The sequence below is a fragment of the Hyaena hyaena genome, unplaced genomic scaffold (assembly GCF_003009895.1).
Source record: "Hyaena hyaena isolate Hyena2069 unplaced genomic scaffold, ASM300989v1 scaffold_841, whole genome shotgun sequence".
NCBI lineage: Eukaryota > Metazoa > Chordata > Mammalia > Carnivora > Hyaenidae > Hyaena > Hyaena hyaena.
The window spans coordinates 327,106-349,055 of record NW_024081474.1 but is presented as its reverse complement, the minus strand read 5'-3'; the positions used below and the strand labels follow the sequence as shown (position 1 = coordinate 349,055).

At 45.3% G+C, this 21,950-nt stretch overlaps 1 protein-coding gene across 4 annotated transcripts in view; it reads right to left on the bottom strand.

Moving 5' to 3' along the window:
• The window catches only part of GOLM1 (golgi membrane protein 1), a 57,664-nt gene extending 49,911 nt beyond the window's left edge, over nt 1–7,753 (bottom strand). For 2 of the 4 annotated variants that reach the window (XM_039219802.1, XM_039219805.1), the window contains exon 1: nt 3,148–3,234. The gene's annotated coding sequence lies outside the window, so the exon portion shown is untranslated. Of the gene's footprint in view, nt 1–2,996; nt 3,107–3,147; nt 3,235–7,687 lie in introns of those variants that run through there. The other 2 variants (XM_039219801.1, XM_039219803.1) reach the window with 2 other exon arrangements.
• Nucleotides 7,754–21,950: the final 14,197 nt, after the last annotated feature.

Below are 21,950 nucleotides of genomic sequence, written 5' to 3'. Positions count from 1 at the left end.
CGACGCGGGGCTCAAACCCACAAACCGCGAGATCATGACCCAAGCGAAAGTCGGACGCTTAACCGAATAAGCCACCCAGGCGCCCCTAGGTGGTGGTTTTAAACTAATCTAATCATGTCAGTCTTTTATTGTATCTGGATTTTGTTTATACTTAGACATTTTCTACTCTAAGTTTAGAAATACATTTACCTCATCTCCACTCAACATACCTATGATATCATATATTTATTTAAATTTTTCATCCACTTGGAATTCCCTTTTGATGTAAGAGGTAAAAAAATACAGGTTGGGGTTTTTTTTTGCTTTTTTTTGGGGGGGGGTTGTAATGGCTGGTCAGTTTTGTCATCAACCTTTACTAAAAATCTGTTTTTTACCTCAGGCTTCTAAAGCCTATCTCTATCATATCCTTAATTCCCTAAGACTATATTTCTAGATGGGGTCCTTGTATGGTTTTGTTATCCCAGTAGATAGAAGTCAATGGATGGGTAGACCACAAGTCTGCAAACAATATAGACTCAATTCTCACTTCAAAGGAAGTGTTCTGATGATCATTCAATATTCTCCTTTCTTGAGCCAGTTAATTAAAAATGTTCTGAGCAACCACAAAGAGACAGGTGCTGGGCTAGCAGGAAGCAAGCAGCTCAGGGCAGTGTTAACAGAACGGACTCTGGAACCTGCTGGCCAGTGTGGGACCCTGGTTCCACCTCTCAAGAGCCACAGGACCTATCTGGGCACCACGGTCCTCCTCACAAGGTTACTGTAAGGGTTACATGAGTTAAGATATGAGAAGGGCTTAGAACCACATGTGGCACATAGTACCTGCTCAATAAATGCTATTATTATTATTATTATTACTGTTATTATTAGAGATGAAAAGAGGATTAAGAAGCCATTTCTACAGCTAGTCTCCTCATTTGATAGCGAAAAGGTGACAAGTGTCTTCTTTCCACCACCATGCTGCTTTACAGGAACCACTCTTATGTGTTCATCCTGTTGACTCTGCTGTCGACCAAAGCCCAGCAACCACCATCACCAGGTGCTGACTGCCGGCCGCCGCCGCAGCTGTGAGCATCCCAGACCAGGACCACGTTATGAAAGACAGAGGTTCCAGGAAGCGCCTCACTAGGACCCAGTGAGTGGCTGGCCAGGAAGGTGTGCAGCCCCCCGGAAGGCACAGTTAGGAAAGCCCTGAGCTCCCAGTGGACACAGGACCACCCAGGTAAGAGGGTGAGATGGGGAAGGAAGACTAGCCCTGAACTTCTGGCCTGTAAGGTGCTTCAGCGCTGCCTTCCAGGACTGCTGAAAATAGAAGGGCACTTACAGACAGGAAATGCCAAAGCCTGAACAACAGAGACGGTAACTCAGAGCCACAGAGTACAGGTGGCAGGTACCTCAAACACTCTCCTTCCTTTACCTTGAAAGTGCTGCGGACCTAGGGGGTGACAGTACAGGTAGGAGACACACAGCCTCAGGTATATTAATATTGGTTGTAACTGAGGCTCTGGAATGTTTTGTCTCATATTGGATTAGAAGCATCTAACATACTGAAAAATGATTAACCTAAATCAGCAGAGCTCTGTGAAACCCCAGGCTTCCTGCAGAAAAAGAAAGTGGTGTGTTTCTGCATCGAAAGTCTCTTGGTAAATTGGAGAAGTCATGAAAAAAACTACAAATTCTATCTATTGGCTTAATTTTATTTTTTTAGTGTTTATTTATTTTTGAGAGAAAGAGAGCATGCATGCATGTGCGTGCATGAAGGGGGCGGGGGCAGGGGACAGAGGGTCTGAAGCAGGCTCTGAGTCTGATGTCAGGCCTGTACCCATAAACTGAGTGACCATGACCTGGCCGTATGCTCAACCAACTGAGCCACCCAGGTGCCCCCCAAACCTGGCTTAATTTTTAAAATTCAACCTAGTGGGGGGCCCCCTGAGGGCTCAGTCAGCTAAGTGGCTCTTGATTTTGGCTTAGGTCATGACCTCAAGGTTCATGGATGGAGTCATACATCAGGCTCTGGGCTGACAGCATGGAGCCTGCCTGGGCTTCTGTCTCTCCCTCTCTCTCCCTGCCCCTGCCTTGATGCCCCTGCACTTCCTCACTCATACACTCTCCCCCTCAAAATAAATAAACTTTAAAAAAAAATTCAACCGGGGCGCCTGGGTGGCTTAGTCGGTTAAGCGTCCGACTTTCGCTTAGGTCATGATCTCGCGGTTCGTGGGTTCGAGCCCCGCGTCGGGCTCTGTGCTGACNATACAACCTGGTGCTCATCACAAGTGCCCTCCCTAATCCCCATCACCCAATTATCCCATCCCCCCACCCACCTCCACTCTGGTAATCACCTGTTTGTTCTCTATTTTTAAGAGTCTATTTCTTGGGGCACCTGGGTGGCTTAGTCGGTTAAGAGTCCGACTTTCACTTAGGTCATGATCTCGCAGTTCGTGGGTTCGAGCCCCGCGTCGGGCTCTGTGCTGACTGCCAGCTCAGAGCCTGGAGCCTATTTCAGAGTCTGTGTCTCCCTCTCTCTCTCTGGCCCTCCCCTGCTCACGCTGTCTCTCTCTCTCACTCCTAGAAATAAATTTTTAAAAATATTTAAATATAAATAAATAAATAATAAAAAAAATTCAACCTACTGGTTAGAATTATTATTTACTTAGAAAACAAAAATGTTCACATTAGACAAAAACCACCGGTTACTTTTTTAAAGAAAAGAAGAAGCACCTGAATACTTTTTTTTCTTCACTTCCTTATTTCTACACTGGGTTGTGTTTTTTTAAAGACCTTTTTAAGCAAGCTCTACACCCAACGTGGGACTCGAACTGACAACCCCAAGATCAAGAGTCATCTGCTCTACTGACCAAGCAAGTCAGACGGCCCTCCACATAGGGGATTTTAATCCTCTAGGCAAAAGCTGTACGTGAGAGCAATCAATTCAGAATAAACTGTTAGAGCAACATCACTGATGCAGAAGATAGCTTCTCGAAACAGTGTGAGAGCCCCACCTTTACTCCTTCTCAAAGGAAATGGCCTCACACGATCCTGGACAGCCACGTAGGAGGTGTTCAGCAGGAAGTGCAGATGTCCCCACAGTGAGCAAACAGACCTGAGAGTGCCCCAGCGCGGTGCAGGTGAAGCAAGTTGTCAGTCACCAACCTTTTCTTGAGGGTTTAAAAACAGTCTAAGATGGGGGTGCCTGGGTGGCTCAGCAGGCTGGGCATCCAACTTCAGCTCAGGTCATGATCTCATGGTTCATGGGTTCGAACTCCACATCGGGTTCCGTGCTGACGGCTAGCTCAGAGCCTGGAGGCTGTTTCGGATTCTGTGCCTCCCTCTCTCTCTGATCCTCTCCTGCTCACACTGTTTCTCTCTCTCAGAAATAAATAGAACATAAAAAAAAAAAAATTAAACAAAAAACAAAACAAAACAGTCTGAGATGCCCCCCAGGAAGTCTCTAAGCCAGGGGTCAGCACACAGTGCCCTCAGGCCCCCTAGGCCTGCTTTGTAAACACAACCACGCCTGTTCCTTTTATTGCCCACAGTGGGTTTGTGGCTACAAGGCAGAGTTGAAGAGCTGATCCAGATCTACTTACTGGGTTACTATGAGGACTAAACTGGTGAAAGACTTACTATCCGGCCCCTCAGAGAAGTTTGTCAACTCCTGCTCTAAACCATTAGGACTGAATGACCAGGTCCATTGCATTCTCCTTAAATTGCTCTAAAAACTCACCACGGAAGGACACAGAATCTCCTCCTCTCACTTCCTCAACCCCCAATTATAAACATGTTTTCCCCAATTCTAGAAGCTGACAGTTTATGAAGAAAAGACTTCATCATAGTGACTACAGTTAATGACACTGTACTGCATATTTGAGAGCTGCTAAGAGTACATCTTAAAAATTCTCACCACTAGGAAAACAGTTCTGTAACTGTGGTGACAAACGTATTGTGGTGATCATTTTGCAATAGGTACAAATACTATATACCATTACGTTGTACATCTTGAAACTAGCATAATATCACATGTCAATTACACATCAAAAAAAAAAAACTTTTAAAAAATACTTTAAAAGTTAATGAGCATATATAACATTACATAGTGGAAATAATCAGAGTGAGATGGATAAGTGAAATGAATGAGAGGAACCAAAATCCATTGTTTTTTCCAGCACTTGGAATTTTCTGAAGAAAGGCTGCCTCCTACATGGATGCCAAGACTACATCTTGGCAGGAACTCCCAAATTTTTCCTCCAGTTTCAGAGTTGGCAAACTGTAGCCCAAAGGCTGAATCCCGCCAGCCACCTGTTTCTGTATGCCGCCCGTAAGCCTAGTTTTCACAGTTTTTAATGGTGGAAAAAAATTAAAAGAATAAAATTTCATGACACATGAAAAGCACAGGCAATTAAAATGTGGGTGATCACAAATAAAGTTTTATGCGGACACAACCACTCCCATTCACATATGCCTGGTCTATGGTTGTCAGGCTATAGAAATTGAGTCTACCAGCAGGGCCTGTGCATCCCAGAGGGTACAGCAGATGTTCCACAGGGCTGGGGAAGAAAATCTTAGAAGTTATATTTTATTTTTATCCAAAACATGAGAGCAACTATGTTTCAGTAACATAACAATTACATAAAAATAACCTGCAAATATATATTATATGTATCCTAATTATACCACCATAAAATACTAACTGGTGCTAATAGAAGTAGAAACTAAATCTGCATCCTAAACCCCTATGTTGAAGGTCAAAGTCACCATTCTCTGAGATGCCTGAGGAGCACCTTGGAACACCTTGCTGAAGCACCAGGCACAGCGAGGTGGACTGACAAACTGTAACTAAACCAAATCTTAAAGAGGCTCTGAAGCTTTCAGATTCATGGAGAAAGCACAAATTAACATTACTGCAATAAACACGAGCAAACACAAGCCCGCCCCTGGGAAGGTGCAGGCTCCTATCCCTAGTCACTCAGCAGGAGCCACGTCACAAAGCAAAACCAATGATGACAGAATGGGACCTGACAAGAAACAGACCAAAAAATACTCAAAATTCAAGGAGTATTTGGAACAGGGCTTTACCTCCACTGCAGAAGCATGAATCCGGCCCTAACTGCACACCAGGCCTTGAGATACAAGACCATAATAACAGCACATGCACCTAACCTCTAAGTAATGGGCAGGGCAGTGCTAAAAACTGTTTTTATATTGAGATAACTGCCAGACAACACTGAATTAGTTTTAAGTGTTGTGTTTTTTTAATCATGAGAATAATCAAAAAAGTTGGGAAACCACAGTAAACTACAATCTGTATCACTACAATCATATAGTACTTCTATAGATATTTATCTCCGGTCAGACACTAACCAACCTTCAAAATCTTAGCTAGGGGAAGTTCTATTATCACAGCCCTGAAGGATTTTACAGAAAAATAAGATCAAGCTATTGCAACAATCTGAGAAGGCACGCATCTTTATTCTTTTAAGTGCACAAAATTTCTGTGTGAAGCAAAGTTGACTCTCTGGGAACTTGGTAAGCAGTTCTTAAAGTTCAAGCCAAGCCTTTTCACGTAATGGCATCGGTAATTGGAAAAGTCTAGAAGAGAAAATGACCACAACCTAAGAACATTTCTTGCAGGAGGAGGAAGGGGGCAGGCAACGGAAATACCACTCAACACTCTTCTGAAGTGAGACAAAAGTATATCAAGACCGTTCCTCCTACTTAAAAAAAAAAGTGCAAAACAGCCTTTTTTATTATTATTAACAACAACAAAAAAGAGGTGCTTTTTTTCCCCCATTATCCAAATAATGGATGTTATTTCTCACATTAGGTCATAAAAAAAAAGTAATAAAAATAATACAACTAAATTAAAGCCAGGGCATTGGGCCTCTCATCCCTCCCTTCCTGGCCTCTGGGAGCCACACGGCCTTCAAGCTCCCTCTCACTAAAGTGCCAGCCATGGGACCCTGCTCCACTCAGGCTGCTGGAAGTGATACCCCACCCTCCAAGTCTTCCCTGGAGAGCCAGCTTCCCCAGGCTCTGCCCTTCTCCCCTTTGTGCTTCAGATGCAGAAAGCCTGCCTGCTCAGAGGATTTTCAATAAGGTCAGCAGTTTCCTCCCTGCTAGGGGAAGGTGGCCACAAAAACCAACGGAAGATAGATAGCCTGGGCTGACACAGTCAACCATCCTTATTCTGCCCCACCCCTCAAAAAATAACATAAATACAAAATCTTGTCATTCCCCCACCAATAATGGGGTCCATGACCAGCAATCCGAAAGGAGATGGCATCCTTAGCTCCCAAAAGCAATGTCGTCCATATCTGATACCCTCCTGACCCCCTACCACCACTCCAGCCTCTCATTCTCGGTCCTTCATTTTTTAACATAACCAATAAAAAAGATGTGATAACCTCTCCATAAGAGATAAAGATATGTCTGGATGAGCTTTTCGTTTTCTTTAAACATCCTAAGAATTCACTGTCTGCTTGACCACTGATGCTTTAAAAATTGAGTTCTGGCCTAGGGACAGCAAGTCTTACCAAATTACTGGTTTCTTCATTCTTCACAATCACATGAGCTAAATCTTCTATAACACAAGCAGGAGGAGCTAGAATGCCCTAGGAGACACACAAAGACCCGACCACCAAGAGATTCCGGCGCTACCCAGGTCCCATGCTCCAAAAATTTCAGAAATACTAAAACTGACTAAATTTGAGTCAATCTGATGGCCATGAGCCAAACAGAGTCACCAGAATGCTGTTAAATATTTCATCAGGCTGTAGGACATCTTAATAATCCAGCCCTAGTAATGTCCCTCAACATCTGTGGAATTTTGAGCTGTAGGGCCTGAAAGACCCCAACCCAGACAAAGGAAATCTCGGACTCGTGAAAGCCACACAAGTTTGGTCACGCAAATTTGGGAAAGGGCTCTCTGAAAATGACCAGCAGCATCATGGCATTCCCAACACAATGGTTCTCAAATTCCGCTAAAAAGAACATTCACCAAATATTTTCTTACTGTGTTTTACCGAAACAGAGATCATTACAAACAGCACACAGGGTGTGAAACAACTATGTATAAACCCAGGAGACTATCTTTACAGCAGAGCAAAAGTTCTCTGGATGCTCCACACAAGCCAAAGGTGAGAAACACACGCCAGGGAGGGAGCCTGGAGCTTCCCGGAGTCGGGCTACGGATGCGCTGCGGCGGCTCGGGGCCCAGGGACCCGGCGCCCAGCTCCCGGTCACCTGCCTGGACGCGACCGCTGCCAACGTGTGCACCCGCGGCGCCCGAGCGCCAGGGCGCGGAGGCGAGCGGCGCGCCGCGGACGCCCTCCCTCCGCCGGCGCGGGTCACGCCCTCGGTACCGGCACTAGTGCGACTTCGGGGCTGCGCGCTTTTGACTTCGGATGCCGACGCTCGTGACAAAGCGGAGAACAAAAAAGAAAGGCCCCGCGCGTCCCAACTGGCCTCCGCAGGGGCAGAGAGCTCGCACTGCCCCGCGCGGCGGCCGGGGGTCCGGGGGCCGAGGCGGCCCCGCGGCGAAGCCTCGGGCCGCGAGCGGGCTCCGGTGACAGGCTGCGGCCCGGGCGCAAGGCGGGGGATGTCTCCAGACGCGGGCGGTGCGCCGGGGACGGACCGGGAAAGGGAAGGCAGCCGGGGCGGCCGCAGAGCCAGGACACGCGCACCGCGCACTCACCTCCTGCCGCGGCTCCGGCGGCCGATCGGCGCTACGGGCCCGGCTCCCCGGCCGCCTGCCGCTCCCCCGCCGCCGGCCTCGCGCTCTCGCCCGCTCCACGCCGTGCGCCCCGCGCCGCGCCCAGCGCCGCCGCGTCTCCGGCCTCCGCAGCGGCGAGTCCCCGCCCCCGGACCGCGCCGGCAGCGTGGGGAGGAGGCGGCGCCGCGAGCGCAGGGAAGCCAGGCCCGGGCCGCCCCCGGACGCCGGCCCCACGGTGCGCGCGCGCCGCCCGCCGCCCCTCCGCCCCCGCCTCGGCCCCGGCCTTCCGGAGACCCGTGCGGGACGCGGCTCGGCGGACGGCCATCCGGCGGGCCCGACGTTCCCGGAGAGGAGGCGCGAAGGTGGGACGCGGCGGCGCGGAGCCATGGGACGTGGGGGAGAGACGACCCCTCAGCCCCGCACCCCGAACCCAACCCCGATCCGGAGGGAGTTTTCCGGAATGTAGCGCCAACCGCATCCAGCGCCACCCACCTTGCCACACTCGCGTCTTCTTCCTCAGTGGTCTGGGTTCAGACTACCCAGAGGAAAGAGACTAGCCAATAACAGGAACTTCGGGGGTCTAGACTCACAAATTTGCCTTTTCTCTTCCAACAGCCCTTCCCAGTTCCTAACGTCCCCACAACTGTTCCCTCTCAAGGTTTAAATTTTTGGGCAATGACCCTCCAGACTACTTGTAGGGGCTAAAAGGAAGAATCTCGGACGCTGCTTAAGTGAGACCTTCTTGCACTAAGGACTCAGAGCGTCCTGAACGCCTGAAAGTTTGAGAAGCCCGTTAGGCCACACCTCCCTGATCACCTACTGATGATCTGTGAGGTATCCATACCAGAAAATTCTAAAAACAGTGGTTCTTAATCCTGACAGCTCTGACCAGGCGTTGAATTTATCTAAGAGATTATGGAGTATTTCAGTGCTAGGTTCCCATGTCCAGAGTTCTGAGCCCAAATATAGTCATTTTTGTTCCTCATAAAGCTTTCCAGATAATTCTAACATGTGGTCAGGGCTAAGAATCATTTTAAGATTTATCTTTTCTTCGAGCATAGGTAGCTCTGGTTTCTGGGAAAGGAACGTCTTCCTCTCACCCTTCCCAAATCCCAACAACAAAAAGCAAGTTGAAGACGCAAACTCCCAAAGGGAAGGCTCACAGCCTAAATGGTTTTCAACCAGAACAAAAACTCACCTTGAGAAAGGTGACCCAGATTCCTTACTGCCACCTGAGCATGGGCTCCTTAAATTCAGGAAAACGGTCCTTTATGAGCCAAAACCTCTTAACTGAATTTAGAATAATATAGCCCAAGATGAAATCTGCTGTTAAACCGTTGCCCCGGTGGACCTGGACTGCAAAAGCCTAGGGTGTGTCAGACACCAACCCTGGCTTTCCCCGAGACTTGTATCACTTCTTTCTAATCTTCCAGTGACCTTAAGTAACCACAATCAGGAGTTTGGGACAGGTACCATTAACTCCCCTAATTGTTCCCTCTGGCTCCTCTTTAGGTTTTGCCTTCTTTGGCTGGTGGGCCATAGTTTCATCTCATTTGCCTCCAAGTAGGGTTCCATTGTGCCCCTCATTTATCAGCAAGTAATTAGTGATTTTTTTGCAGTTTTATTGAGAAACGATTGACATATATAACCATATAAATTTCAGGTGTGCACGTGATATATATATATATATATATAGTGAAATGATTACCACAGAAGGTTCGGCCAACATCCATCTTCCTATATAGATGCAGTTGTTAAAAAGGAAGGTAAAATGTCTCCTTGTGATGAGAATTCTTAGAATTCACTCTCTTGACAGCTTTCCTATATATCATATGGCAGCGTCAGCTCTAGTCATCATGCTGTACAACACGTCCCTGGTACTCATTTATCTTATAGCTGGAAGTTTGTACCTCGTGACCACCTTCTCCTAATTCCCCATTCCTGGCCCCACCGCCTCTGGTGACCACAAGTCTAATCTCTTTTTCTATGAGGTTGTTGGTTGGTTGGTTGGTTTTTTAAGATTCCACATATGGTGAAATCATACAATATCTGTCCTTGTCTGACTGACTTAGTGTAATGCCCTCAAGGCATGTCCATGCTGTCATTAGTGGGAGGATTTCCTGTCTTTTTCTTTTTAAGTTTATTTTGAGAGACAGCAGGGGAGAGAAAGAGAGAGATAGAAAGAGAAACCCAAGAATCCCACTGTCAGCACAGAGCCCAACATGGGGCTCGATCCATGAACTGTGAGATCATGACCTGAGTGGAAATCCAGAGTCAGAAGCTTAACCGACTGAGCCACCCAGGCACCTCAAGATTTCCTGTTTTTGGGGGGGTTTTAGGGTTTTTTTTTTTATGGCCGAAGAATATTCTATTATACAAACACATACAGAGCCCAGCACAGTGGAGACACTCTAAATATTAAATACCTGAGATCAATGGAATGGAATAGAATAGAAAGTTCTTATCACATATATCTCGCTATACTTGCTTTCCAGCATTCATTTTTCCTTTCTCCAGTTACCAGCATCACCATTTTTTCATCATTCCTCACTGACTTTTAATCCTAAATGTCTATCATGAGCCAAATGGTGACCCCCTGCAAAAAGCTATTTCTACGTCCTAATCCCAGAACCTGTGAACATTACCTTTAGAGGGCAGAAGATGGGATTAAACTAAAGATCTTGAGACATTTGTCTTGGATTATCCAGGTGGTTGGCGAGAAATGTCCTTAGGAGAGAAAGGCAGAGAGGATTTTAGACAGAGAGGGGAAGAAGCCATGTGATCACAGAGGCAGCGTGATTGATGGAGTGATGTGCCAACAAGCCAAGGCAGGCTTGGAGTCACCAGAAGGTGGAAGGGGCAAGAAATAGATTGTCTTCTAGAGGCTTTGGACAGAGCCCAGCCCTACCCCCACTACCATGAGACAATAAAACTTGTATTGTTTGAAGCTACCCAGTTTGGATGATTTTTTATGGCAACCGCAGGAAACCAGTACAATCCTAGAGTCCATAGAGAGGCGCATGATCCAGTTAACTCAACAGGATTCCATATGGCACTCACTATAGCAATTGGGAAAGAGAAGCTCTTGTTTTCCACTAAGGCAGCCCATCCTGAGAGAAACAATGTGGAGACATTAGCCTGATATGCTGAGAAAGACGGATAAACACCTAGTGGTGATGATGTCATTTGACCTTCTGGATCCAGCTATATCTGAAACTAGATCTATTCTGGATTTTCAGTTATATCACCCAACTAATTTCCCATTTTACTTAAGCCAGTTAGCACTGGGTTTCTGTCACAAGCAGCCCAAAGAATTCTGGCTCATGGTCCTTTTGTTATTGGTATAGAGTTCTGAGTTACATGTGAGCATCAACAAGTTAGTATAAGTATGTTTCAAATACTGCATCGATCAGTGCTAAAAAAAAATATTATTTATCTGAAATTCAAATTTACCTGGGCATCCTGGTTGGTTAGTTGTTGGCTTTTGCTAAGGCAATCCTGTGTTGGAAAAAGTTTTTTTATTGATCATCAAAAACCTTTGAAAAGCCAGGTTGTTATAGCACAAAAGAAGATAAGAATAATCTTTCTAAAGTAGGTGCTTCTACTAATTTTAGACATTCAAATAATTATCTTTGGGGCTCAGTCAGTTAAGTGTCCAACTCTTTATTTCGGTTCAGGTCATGATCTCATGGTTTGTGGGTTGGAGCTCCATCTGACTCTGTACTGACAGTTTGCTATTCTCAGGAGAATCAAGGGTTCTCTCCCTCTCCCGTTTTATCTCTGCCCCTCGCCTGTGCTCACTCGCTTGTGCTCTCTCTCTCTCAAAATAAATTAAAAAAACACAAATAACTATCTTTAGTGTCCTGTATTAATTGGGGTTGTAAAACAGTGTAATTATACCCTCATGGTGTTGTGATCCTTACTGTGTTTTGAAACTGAGAAAGAAATACTCAGTTTTTAAATGTCTCCTACCACTGACCAAAGAAGTAAAATGGTGTCTTTGTATGTTGTGAAACCTACAACTTCTTTAAAACTGATGCCTTTACAGAGCTGTGTTCACAGTTGTTTCTGGCTGGTGTAACATATGTGCTACGGAATGGTCTAGAAGGAAAGGATTTTCAAGGACCCATCTGGAGAGGCAGGGATGCCTATCAGCTTCCTTGAGCAGAGAGGAAAAAGGCCAAGCTGAGGGTAGCCTGAAATCTGGGGACCAATCGGAAGACATGATGTTTTGCCTATACAGGTAATACCACAGCCCAGGATAAGTGCCTGTGTTTTGCACCAAAATGAAGTTGTTCTGCTTTACTGACATTTGCATCTCCTTTGTTCTCAAAATATGTTCCCTCAGCCTCTTCAGAAAAGACTTCTGAGGTAGATTGGTTCTTTGACCTTGAGACTTAGGAATATAGAATGGCAGATTCACAGTTTCATGTTGCAGCAATATTAAGAACACTTGAAAATGTGCAAACTTAAACTCCCTGGCTCATGGCTTTTCTATTAGAGCTGGTTTTCCAGTGATGGTTGGAAAAAAAGAGGTATTTCTTGAAAATACAGTTTGAAATGTCAGTTGTGTTTCAGTGGTTTCCATGCTTTGTTTTGATGTGTATTCTTTCTTCATACAAGTATGTACTTAAGTGCTGTGGGATAGAGCACACACACCTGGCTCCCTCTGCTAGCTTAATTTATGTGCCCACTGACTTGCTGTCTTACCCAATCTGGCAAGTTCCCCACACCTACCAAGATCTTCCAACAATCTGACTGAAGAACCACTGTGTCCACCCAGAGTGAGGTCACACCCTTACAGTTACCAGATGGGTCATGCCAGGTATTAGTCATGGGAAAGGATTTTTAAACTGAAACATATTTGACATATAACATTGTTAGTTTTAAGGTGTATGACATGTAAGGCCATTTACACTTATATAATGTCATATGACTGCCATTGTAGCAATAATCAGCACCTCTATGAGGTCCATAATTATCTTTTTTAGTGGTTGGAATAATTAAGTTCCAGTCTCTTGGCAAGTTTGAAGAGTGTAATACAATATTGTGGTCTATAAGAGACTTTGGTTTTTTAACAATGATTCATGAGGGTGGAGGAGAGGGGTCTACTATTGACCTTTAGGTAAGTATCCTGCACACAGACAAAAAAAATGCTCCCTCCAGCAACACCAATAGTGGCTGCAATTGACAAACACTGGTCTCAACAGAGAATCTAATGATCCAGGGGGCAAAACAAGGACAGCCATGTAGAAGGACCTGGGATGATGGATCTTTTTCCCCTGGAGGCTTCCACTTTATGGGACATGAACTTCAAACCCCGAAAGGGAGCCTTGCTTTGTACATCATTTTAGGATGAGGTTCAGCTGCTAGTAACAAGAAGCCTAAATAGTGGTGGCTTAAGCTCACCAAGGTTTCATCTCTCACAGAATAAGTCTTTGAGTGGACAGTCTTGGCAGAGATTCAAGCTCCACTGTGCCCAGATGTGACCCTCATTCACAGGGCCCCAGATGAGTGTTTCAGCTGAAGCTGTCACTTCCACATTCCACCCAGATGAGAGGAGAGGACAAAGGGCTTTCTCCCACCCTTTAAGCCACCTCTTAGAAGTTGCATATGACATTTCTGATTACATTCCCTGGCTAGATGTTAGGCACATGCCCACATCCAGCTGCAAGGTATCTGGGAAACAGAGGTTCATACTCTGGGTTGCCATGTGCCCAGCTACAAGCCATGGGTATTGTTTCCCAAAAAGAAAGGAAGAAGGGATCTTTAGCAAGAGCTGGCAGTCTTTGCTCTTCCTGGGAAGGCTGATTACCTGCACCTGTGCCAGGTAAACCCCTAATATTTTAGTCAAGCTGCGTTTCAGTGGTCCAGCCTAGACTCAGTAATGGAAGAGGAAAGCATTGGCTTGCTTTGGCCCCCAGATTCTTTGATGGTTATCTATAGAGGCTGGGGACTGAAATCTAAGTGGGGGCATATGACTGCTCGATAGAAAGACTACAGCAGAATGCATGCTGAGCCTAGGTCACAAAAGGGCCCACCAGCCCCAGCCAGGGTCTCAGCTAACATCTGCCATCAACTGCCAGATGTGTGTAGGACAAAAGCCCCAGATGATTCCCCCATGGATTCTGGGCACCCGTGCCCAGCCCGAATTTTCCATCTGAATGCGGCCGCAGAAGTGCCCAGCTGAGCCCAGTCAGCACGCCAGCCCTAAGAGATAACCATAAAATGCTTGTTGTCTTAAGCCACTACATTGTGGGGTGGTTCATTATGCAGTAACGAATAACCAGAATGCCAGCAGGGCACTGATACTTTAGCATTGACCAACCCTCCAGTACCTTTCTGACACCAGCAGCTAAAAACCCATCAGGATAGGGGCGCCTGGGTGGCTTAGTCGGTTGGGCGTCCGGCTTTCGCTTGGGTCATGATCTCGTGGTTCGTGGGTTCGAGCCCCGCGTCGGGCTCTGTGCTGACTGCCGGCTCAGAGCCTGGAGCCTGTTTCAGTCTGTGACTCCCTCTCTCTCTGACCCTCCCCTGCTCACTCTCTCTCTCTCTCTCTCTCCTAGAAATAAATAAAACATTAAAAATTAAAAAAAAAAAAAAACCATCAGGATAGGCATCAAGGACACAGTAACTAAGGGCCCAGGGGAAGGATGGAGGTTTCAGGCAGAGAGGGTGTTGCGAGAGTCAGCTACTCCTCCTCAACAATGGCTTCTTCTTCAGCCCTTGACCTTGGTGGCATTAGTTTATTGCACAATACTTCCAGAAAAAAAAATACAGGATGTGAATAAAAGAGGGGGGGATGTATTATGTGTGCCCAGGGCCAGGACTGAAAATCAGCAAAGACAAAGTATCCAAAAATCTAAATAGTATACACTCCTGTGTTCTATGTTCATCCTACACAGAATCATGAGGAACACAACTTCTGTGTCTATTTTGGGGCTCCTCTGTTCTCAGTTTTCCCTCTGTCCCCCAGATCCAACCTCCCAGGGGCTCAGTTTCTGCTGTCAGAAGCCTAGGTACCTCCCAAGGCATTGCCTGATGATCACATCACATTGAGCCTGGACTTCCAGAGACTTGAAGGCTTAATTCACCATTTCCTCCACTTGCTCTGACATCCAGACCCGTCACAGGGCAGGATGGTGGTACCTTGGATATATAAAGGGAGCACAGCTGCTTTTTTATATAGAATGAATCCTATCTCAGGACACCCGGCTGGCTCAGTCAATAGAGTGTGCGACTCTTGATCTTGGGGTTTTGAGTTCAAGTCCCCAGGAATGGCATGGAGTGGGAGGGAACCAAACCCACCAGTTAATGTCTGTTTCAGTCTCTTTTGGATAAATACACAGTCTTTCTGATTTCCTCCTTTTCCTCTGCTCTCTCTAGGAGTGTCTGCTGCAGGGAAGAATTAAACCTTGGACTCACTAGGCTGCCGGCTAAGAACCTAATCCATCCTGTATTCTGTTGCATCTTCCAACAAAGTGGCCTGGACTTGAGGCTTGAAGAGAGGTTTATCCCCCATGTCACAGAATCCTAGTGTTAGGACCTTAGGTATCATTGGGTCCAACATCCTCTTTTTAAATGTTTTTGATTCTTATCTAATATATCTTTTTAAAAATTATTTCCAGCATTTCTTTCTGCCTCCTGCCTACACTGCTGATGGTGTTTTGGGGTCATGGTGGGGGTTCAGAGCCAATGGCCAAGAAGGAATTCTTGAAGTTGTCTTTGGTGCAAAAAAAAAAAAAAAGTGATTTTATTAAAGCACAGGGACAGGACCTGTGGGCAGAAAGGGCTGCTGGTTGGGAGGGGGTTAGGGATAGCATAAGTCTCTAAGGAATTTTGGAAGCAAGGTTTCCAAGACCTTGAGGGGCTAGCTGTTGTGAGGAAAATGTCATTTATTACTGTTTAGTAAAACCTCAGTCATGCAGCCCTTCAGATGTGTATCAGGGGGCCATAGCCTGGAATATGATTGCCAACATATATCTTGGACGGGGGGAGGCTGGTGAAATAAATGAAGTTTCCAAAGGAATTTTTATATGTTAAAGTAGACTCACAGGATCCTAGAGGTGGGGATCATGTTAGGCTAAGATTCCCTTTTGACCCTAACAAAGTATCATATTTGAGGCAGTGGAGCTCCTAGAGGAAGGTCATTCTGCCTATTTCAAGGACTTGTCAATGGGCTGTAGGCAGTAAGGGGAATTTAATTTTTCATTTGCCTTTGTTTCCCATATTGCCATGGCAAGCACTTAAACCTCCTGACATCTTGATGAGGATGACATTAGGGCTCCAGGAAACAGAAGCTATAGGTTTCTGGAGATTAGACTATGGATAAGACTACCTTTTTTTTGCAGTTTACTAAGTTCTCCATAAACTGAAGGAGACTCCTGTCCTGCATGACGGTGACCTCTGTCAGTCAACTGTTTGTTTTCTTTCCTTTCCTTTGTTCTTGGGCAGACAGGAATGTCCAAGGAATAGCACACATATCCCACTTTGGGGAGGGGGTAGCCTGTACTTTGCCATCAGCTTGCCTTATGCTCCCTCATCACCCGCCATCTCTGATCTTTGATCAGCAAAGCTGGAGGCTCTCAAATTTTTGGATTTAGGACTGCAAATTTTTAACTAAACACATTTAAAAATTATTGATGACCCCAAAGAGTTATTTTTATCATGTGGGTTTCACTATCAATATTTTAGACATTGAAATTGAGAAATCTTAAAAACATTCATGGTGTTCACAGTACCAATGACTTTGTAACTAATAAAAACACAGATGTTTTCATAACACATATGTGTATCAGATAACATGTATGTACATCAACACTTTTAAATCAAGGTACTTGATCTTATTAATATATTAAACAAGCAGATCTATTACACATTTGTTTTTTAACATATTGACAACTGTGTTTCAATATAATCGGGTTCTTTATTGTTTGTTTGTTTATTTACTTATTTATTTTTTGAGAGAGAGCAAGCCTGGAAGGGGCAGAGAGAGAAGAATCCTGAGCAGGCTCTGCACTGAAAGCACAGAGCCCGATGCAGGGCTCGAACCCATGGACTGTGAGATCATGACCTGAGCAGAAACCAAGAGTTGGATGCTGAACCACCTGAGCCACCGAGGTGCCCCTATTTTATTTTTATGCATATAAAGTTTTTCTTCTGAGAAGGGGTCCATAGACTCCTGATATAGGCACTCTGTGACTAGCACCGGAAAACCAGAAAGATGGAAGATGGTTCCACTGTTGTTTGAATTTCCAAAGCCCCTGTGATAGGGAGAAATGGAGGGTAGATTTCACCTCCAGAGGCCATTAGCCTCCTCTGGGCACCCAGGAGGCCTCTGCAGGGGCTTTCCCAAGCCTACAGCCCATCCTCCCTCTGTCTGAGTGCTGTGTTTGTCTAGGCCACAGACCTGTCTCCATTCACTTAGACACTGGTGAGAGTCACCTTCCTCTGCAGCCAGAAGCCCCCATGCACTGCCCAGGAGGCCTGTGTCAGTGTCAGCCACCCAGTTGTGCTCAGGCCTATATACTGGATCATGCTTAGGTTGGGTGGGATTGGACAGAACCATCTGGAGATTTTCCTCTGCATTAGGTTGGAGAAAAGCTCACTCCTATTATATACTAAAGAGGGAGGAGGTCTGGAGTCATGCAGTAATTTGCCCAGGAGATAATATTTCCCTATTGTTAATGTCTCTGAGCTCAGAAACAGAGCTGCTCCTTCAGCGGGCCTGGAGTGGCGGCAGCCCCAGATCTGGTGTTGCCTGTGGGAGCGAATGCTCACCGCCCCCCCTTCTTTGGTGCTGATTTCAGCAGCGTGCTCCTATTGCTATGGTAATGAGCCAGGAAAGCTTTTCAAGCCAGCCAGGGGAAGAGCAGCCTTCATAAAAGAAAGGATAAATCAGGACCACAGTTTGAAATCCGGAAAGAATCAGAGAAGTGAGACGTGAGAAGTTGAATTAATGGTGGAAGAAAAACCATAGTAGCCAAGCCAGCTTAACCCAAGGGAGGGGCAGGGAGGCAGAGGGGGACATTCAGGAGGCTTGGGCATAGCTTGTCCTCACCCCAATGGTTTCTGCAAAAAAGTCTAACTGTTCCAGATGCCTGATAAGTACCAGGGGAACTTTATCTCCTTGTTTGCTTACATGGTCTTCTCCCTAACACATATGTGCATTTTTAAGCAGACCCTCCAGAGATAGAAATATACCTATCAAGTCACCAAAACACTTGACAATTTAAAATATATGTGTGTGTGTGTGTGTGTATATACATTTTTTTAAATTTTTGCTTGTTCTGTACCAGAATACAGCACCACTCACAAAGCAGTAGTTGGAAAGGGGACAGAAGGAGGCATGTATTATAAGGGAGAGGAGAGGAACATGGAGAGGGGGTTGCTGAAGGCACACTTTTGAATTGTCTAAGATTCCCAGGACTAGGGTAAAAGAAAAATTATTCAGAACACTGCTAAGACCAAATGCCGGCAAGGATGTGGAACAATAAGAACTCTCATTCTTCGCTGGTGGGAAATGCAGAATGGTACAGAAACTCGGCAGTTTCTGACAAAACTAAACATGCCCTTCCCATATGACCCATGAATTGTGCTCCTTGGCCTTCACTTAAAGACAGTGAAAACTTATGTTCACACAAAAACTTGCACACGGATGTCTACAGAGACTATATTCATAACTGCCAAAACTTGGAAGCAACCAAGATGTCTTTCAGTAGATGAATGGATAAATAAACTGTAGTCTATTCAGACACTGAAATATTATTCAGGACTAAGAAGTAATGAGCTTTCGGAGCACCTGTGTGGTTCAATCCGTTAAGCGTCTGACTTCAGCTCAGGGCATGATATCATGGTTCATGGGTTCAAGCCCCACATTGGGCTCTGTGCTGACAGCTCAGAGTCTGGAACCTGCCTCAGATTCTGTGTCTCTCTCTACCCCTCCCCTACTCACGCTCCCCTCCCCTGCTTGGGTTCTGACTCTCTCTCAAAAAAAATAAGTAAACATTAAAAATATTTTTGAAGTAATGAGCTACCAAGCCTTGAAAAGATGTGGAGGAACTTTAAATACATATTACTGAGTGGAAGAAGCCAATCTGAAAAGACCACGTACTGTATGATTCCAACAATATGACATTCTGGAAAAAGCAGGACTGTGGAGAAAGTGGTTAAAAAGACCAGTAGTTACCAGGGATCGGGGTGAGAGCAGGATGAATGGGCGGGTCACAGAGTTTTTCCAGGGCAATGAAAATACTCTAATGATACACGTCATTATACATTTTTTCCATATACAACAGCTAGAGTGAACCCTAAGGTCAACTATGGAATTTTTAGTCATGTATCAGTATACGTTCATCAGTTGTAACAAATGTATCACACTGATGAGGGATATTAATGGGGGAGGCTAGGCATATGTGTGGAAAGGAAGGAAAAATATGGGAAATCTCTGTACCTTCCCCTCAGTTTTGCTGTAAACCTAAAACTGTTCTAAAAAAAAACAATGATACAAAGGTACCAGGGTGACTCAGTTGAACATCTGGCTTGTGATTTTGGCTTAGGCCATGAATCTCACAGTTCGTGAGATCAAGCCCTGTGTCAGGCTCTGACGGAGGAAAGACACTTTTTAGTAGATCAGTTTCTTAGCTGTACTAAATAAAAACATAAATACCTAAATTCTTGATTTTTAAGTCATCTCTTCACCCAGTGTGGGGCTCCAACTCACAACCCCAAGATCAAGAGTTGCATGCTTTTACCACTGAGCCTGACGGATGTCCCAATTGTACTTAATATTTAGATACAATGAGGGGCATTTGGGTGGCTTGGTCAATTAGGCATTCAACTTTGGCTCAAGGCATGATCTCACATTTCATGAGTTCAAGCCCTGCTTTAGGCTCTCTGATGTCCGTGCAGAGCCTGCTTTGTATCTTCTGTCTCCCTCTCTCTCTGCCCCTCCCCTACTCATTCTCTTTCTCTGTCTCTCAACATTTTTTTTAAAATGCTGGTCATTAAAAAATATTTATCTACAATGAGGGGCGCCTAGGTGGCTTAGTTGGTTAAGCGTCTGACTTTCACTTAGGTCATGATCTCACGGTTCGTGGGTTCGAGCCCCGCATCGGGCTCTGTGCTGACTGCCAGCTCAGAGCCTGGAGCCTGTTTCAGTCTGTGACTCTCTCTCTCTCTGACCCTCCCCTGCTCACGCTGTCTCTCTCTCTCTCCTAGAAATAAATAAAAATATTAAAAAAAAAATCTCCCAACAAACAACAGTCCAGGACCAGACAACTTCACAGGTGAATTCTACCAAACATTTAAAGAAAACTTAATACCTTTTTTCAAACTATTGCAAAAAATAGAAGTGGAAGGAAAACTTGAAGTATTATTCTATGAGGCCATCATTACCCTGTTACCACAACTAGANCTCCCTCTCTCTCTGACCCTCCCCTGCTCACGCTGTCTCTCTCTCTGTCTCTCTATTAGAAATAAATTTAAAAAAAAATATTTATCTACAATGAAATGCATGGACATTTGGACACTGATTGGGTTTTGATAAATGCATTTTCCTGCATATCTACAAAACCCTATAGCATATTACTGTCACCCCATCTCTCATGCATCCTTTCCAGCTGATCCTTGCCCACCCAGAAAGGCAACTACAGTTCTGAATTTTTCCTCTGCATGGGTTGGCTTTTTATTATTTTTTATTTTTTAGAGACAGAGACCAAGTGAGCACACACACGAGTAGGGGAGGGAAGAGAGGAGGAGGAGAGAAAATCCCAAGCAGTCTTAACACTGTCAGCACAAAGCCCACCGGAAGTCTTGATCTCATTAACCATCAGATTGTGACTTGAGCTGAAACCAAGAGCTGGACATTTAACTGACTAAGCCACCCAGGCACCCCTGGGTTGGCTTCTTAAAGACTTATTTCCACTTAAGTTTCCCAGGGGCCTGTATTTGCCACGTTGTTCTCAAGCCCCCTCAAAATTCAGTGGATGCTGGGCTATAAGGAAGAAAGATGGGAAAGGAAAATTCCATTTTTAAATTTTTTTTGAAGATCTATAGAGGCTGATTATTCTCAAATCTTAAAGTAATTTTATATAGCACAAAAGAGTCACCCCCCCCCCAAGCAAAAGATTAAAAAGAATAGCCAGCCAAGTCGGCCACAGTTAATTAATCACAGTTTCCAAAACACCACCACAGTGCGAGCTCACACCTCCACAGTGCGAGCTGTCTGCAGAGAAGCAGGCTGTTTTCTCCTCACCCAGGACTACCAGTGAGCTCCTAGTCTACCTTCCCTGCCTGCATCCTTCTTAAGGCCTGGCTTGTACTCCCTGTAGCTCTGTGGTAGACACAATAGCCCATCCAGGTAGGACGGGCAGGTATTACTGTCCCTATTTTATAGAAGAGAAAAGTGAGGGTCAGATGGCTTAAGTACACACAGCCAGTGAGTAGCATGGTAGGTCTTTTAACCTGCCCCCAGCTGCCCTTTTCAGACTACAGTCTAAATGACTGATAATGGCTCCCTGGACATTCTCACCAACTAGGTGTCAACATTGACTAGTGTCCAAGTGAAGTACTACTATTTATCTGTTAGGACAGAGACCCATTGAGTTGTATTTGTATGAAGTGATTTAAGATAGAGAGGGAAATCTGCTCTCTGGGAAGAGATTGAAAGCATCTGGCTCAAATGCAATGGCATCAGCTTTTTTTTTTTTTTTAACAGTAATCTCCATACCCAAAGTGGGGCTCAAAGTCATGACCCTGAGATTAAGAGTCATATGCTCTACCAACTGAACCAGCCAAACGCCCCAAGTCATCTGCTTTTTGATCCTTCATCCCTTTAGCTAAAAGATAGAGTTCTTGACAGTGGGATTTGGGGACAGACCTTAAGTGGAGAGGCAGCCCTCAGGCATCTTGGACTTGAATCCACAGCTCACAGCGAGCCTGCGTACTCTGTAGAACATGAAGGAAAGTGCTACAGAGCCTGTCACCTTGATCAAGTTAGTGTTGGGCCCAGTGTTTAAGAATATTGATTCCATAAACAGTGTGGAGGTTCCTCAGGAAACTAACAATAGAACTCCCCTATGACCCAGCAATAGCACTGCTAGGAATTTACCCAAAGGATACAGAAATGCTGAGGCATAGGAGCACATGTACCCCAATGTTCATAGCAGCACTCTCCACAATAGCTAAAACATGGAAAGAGCCTAAGTGTCCATCAACAGATGAATGGATCAAGAAGATGTGGTTT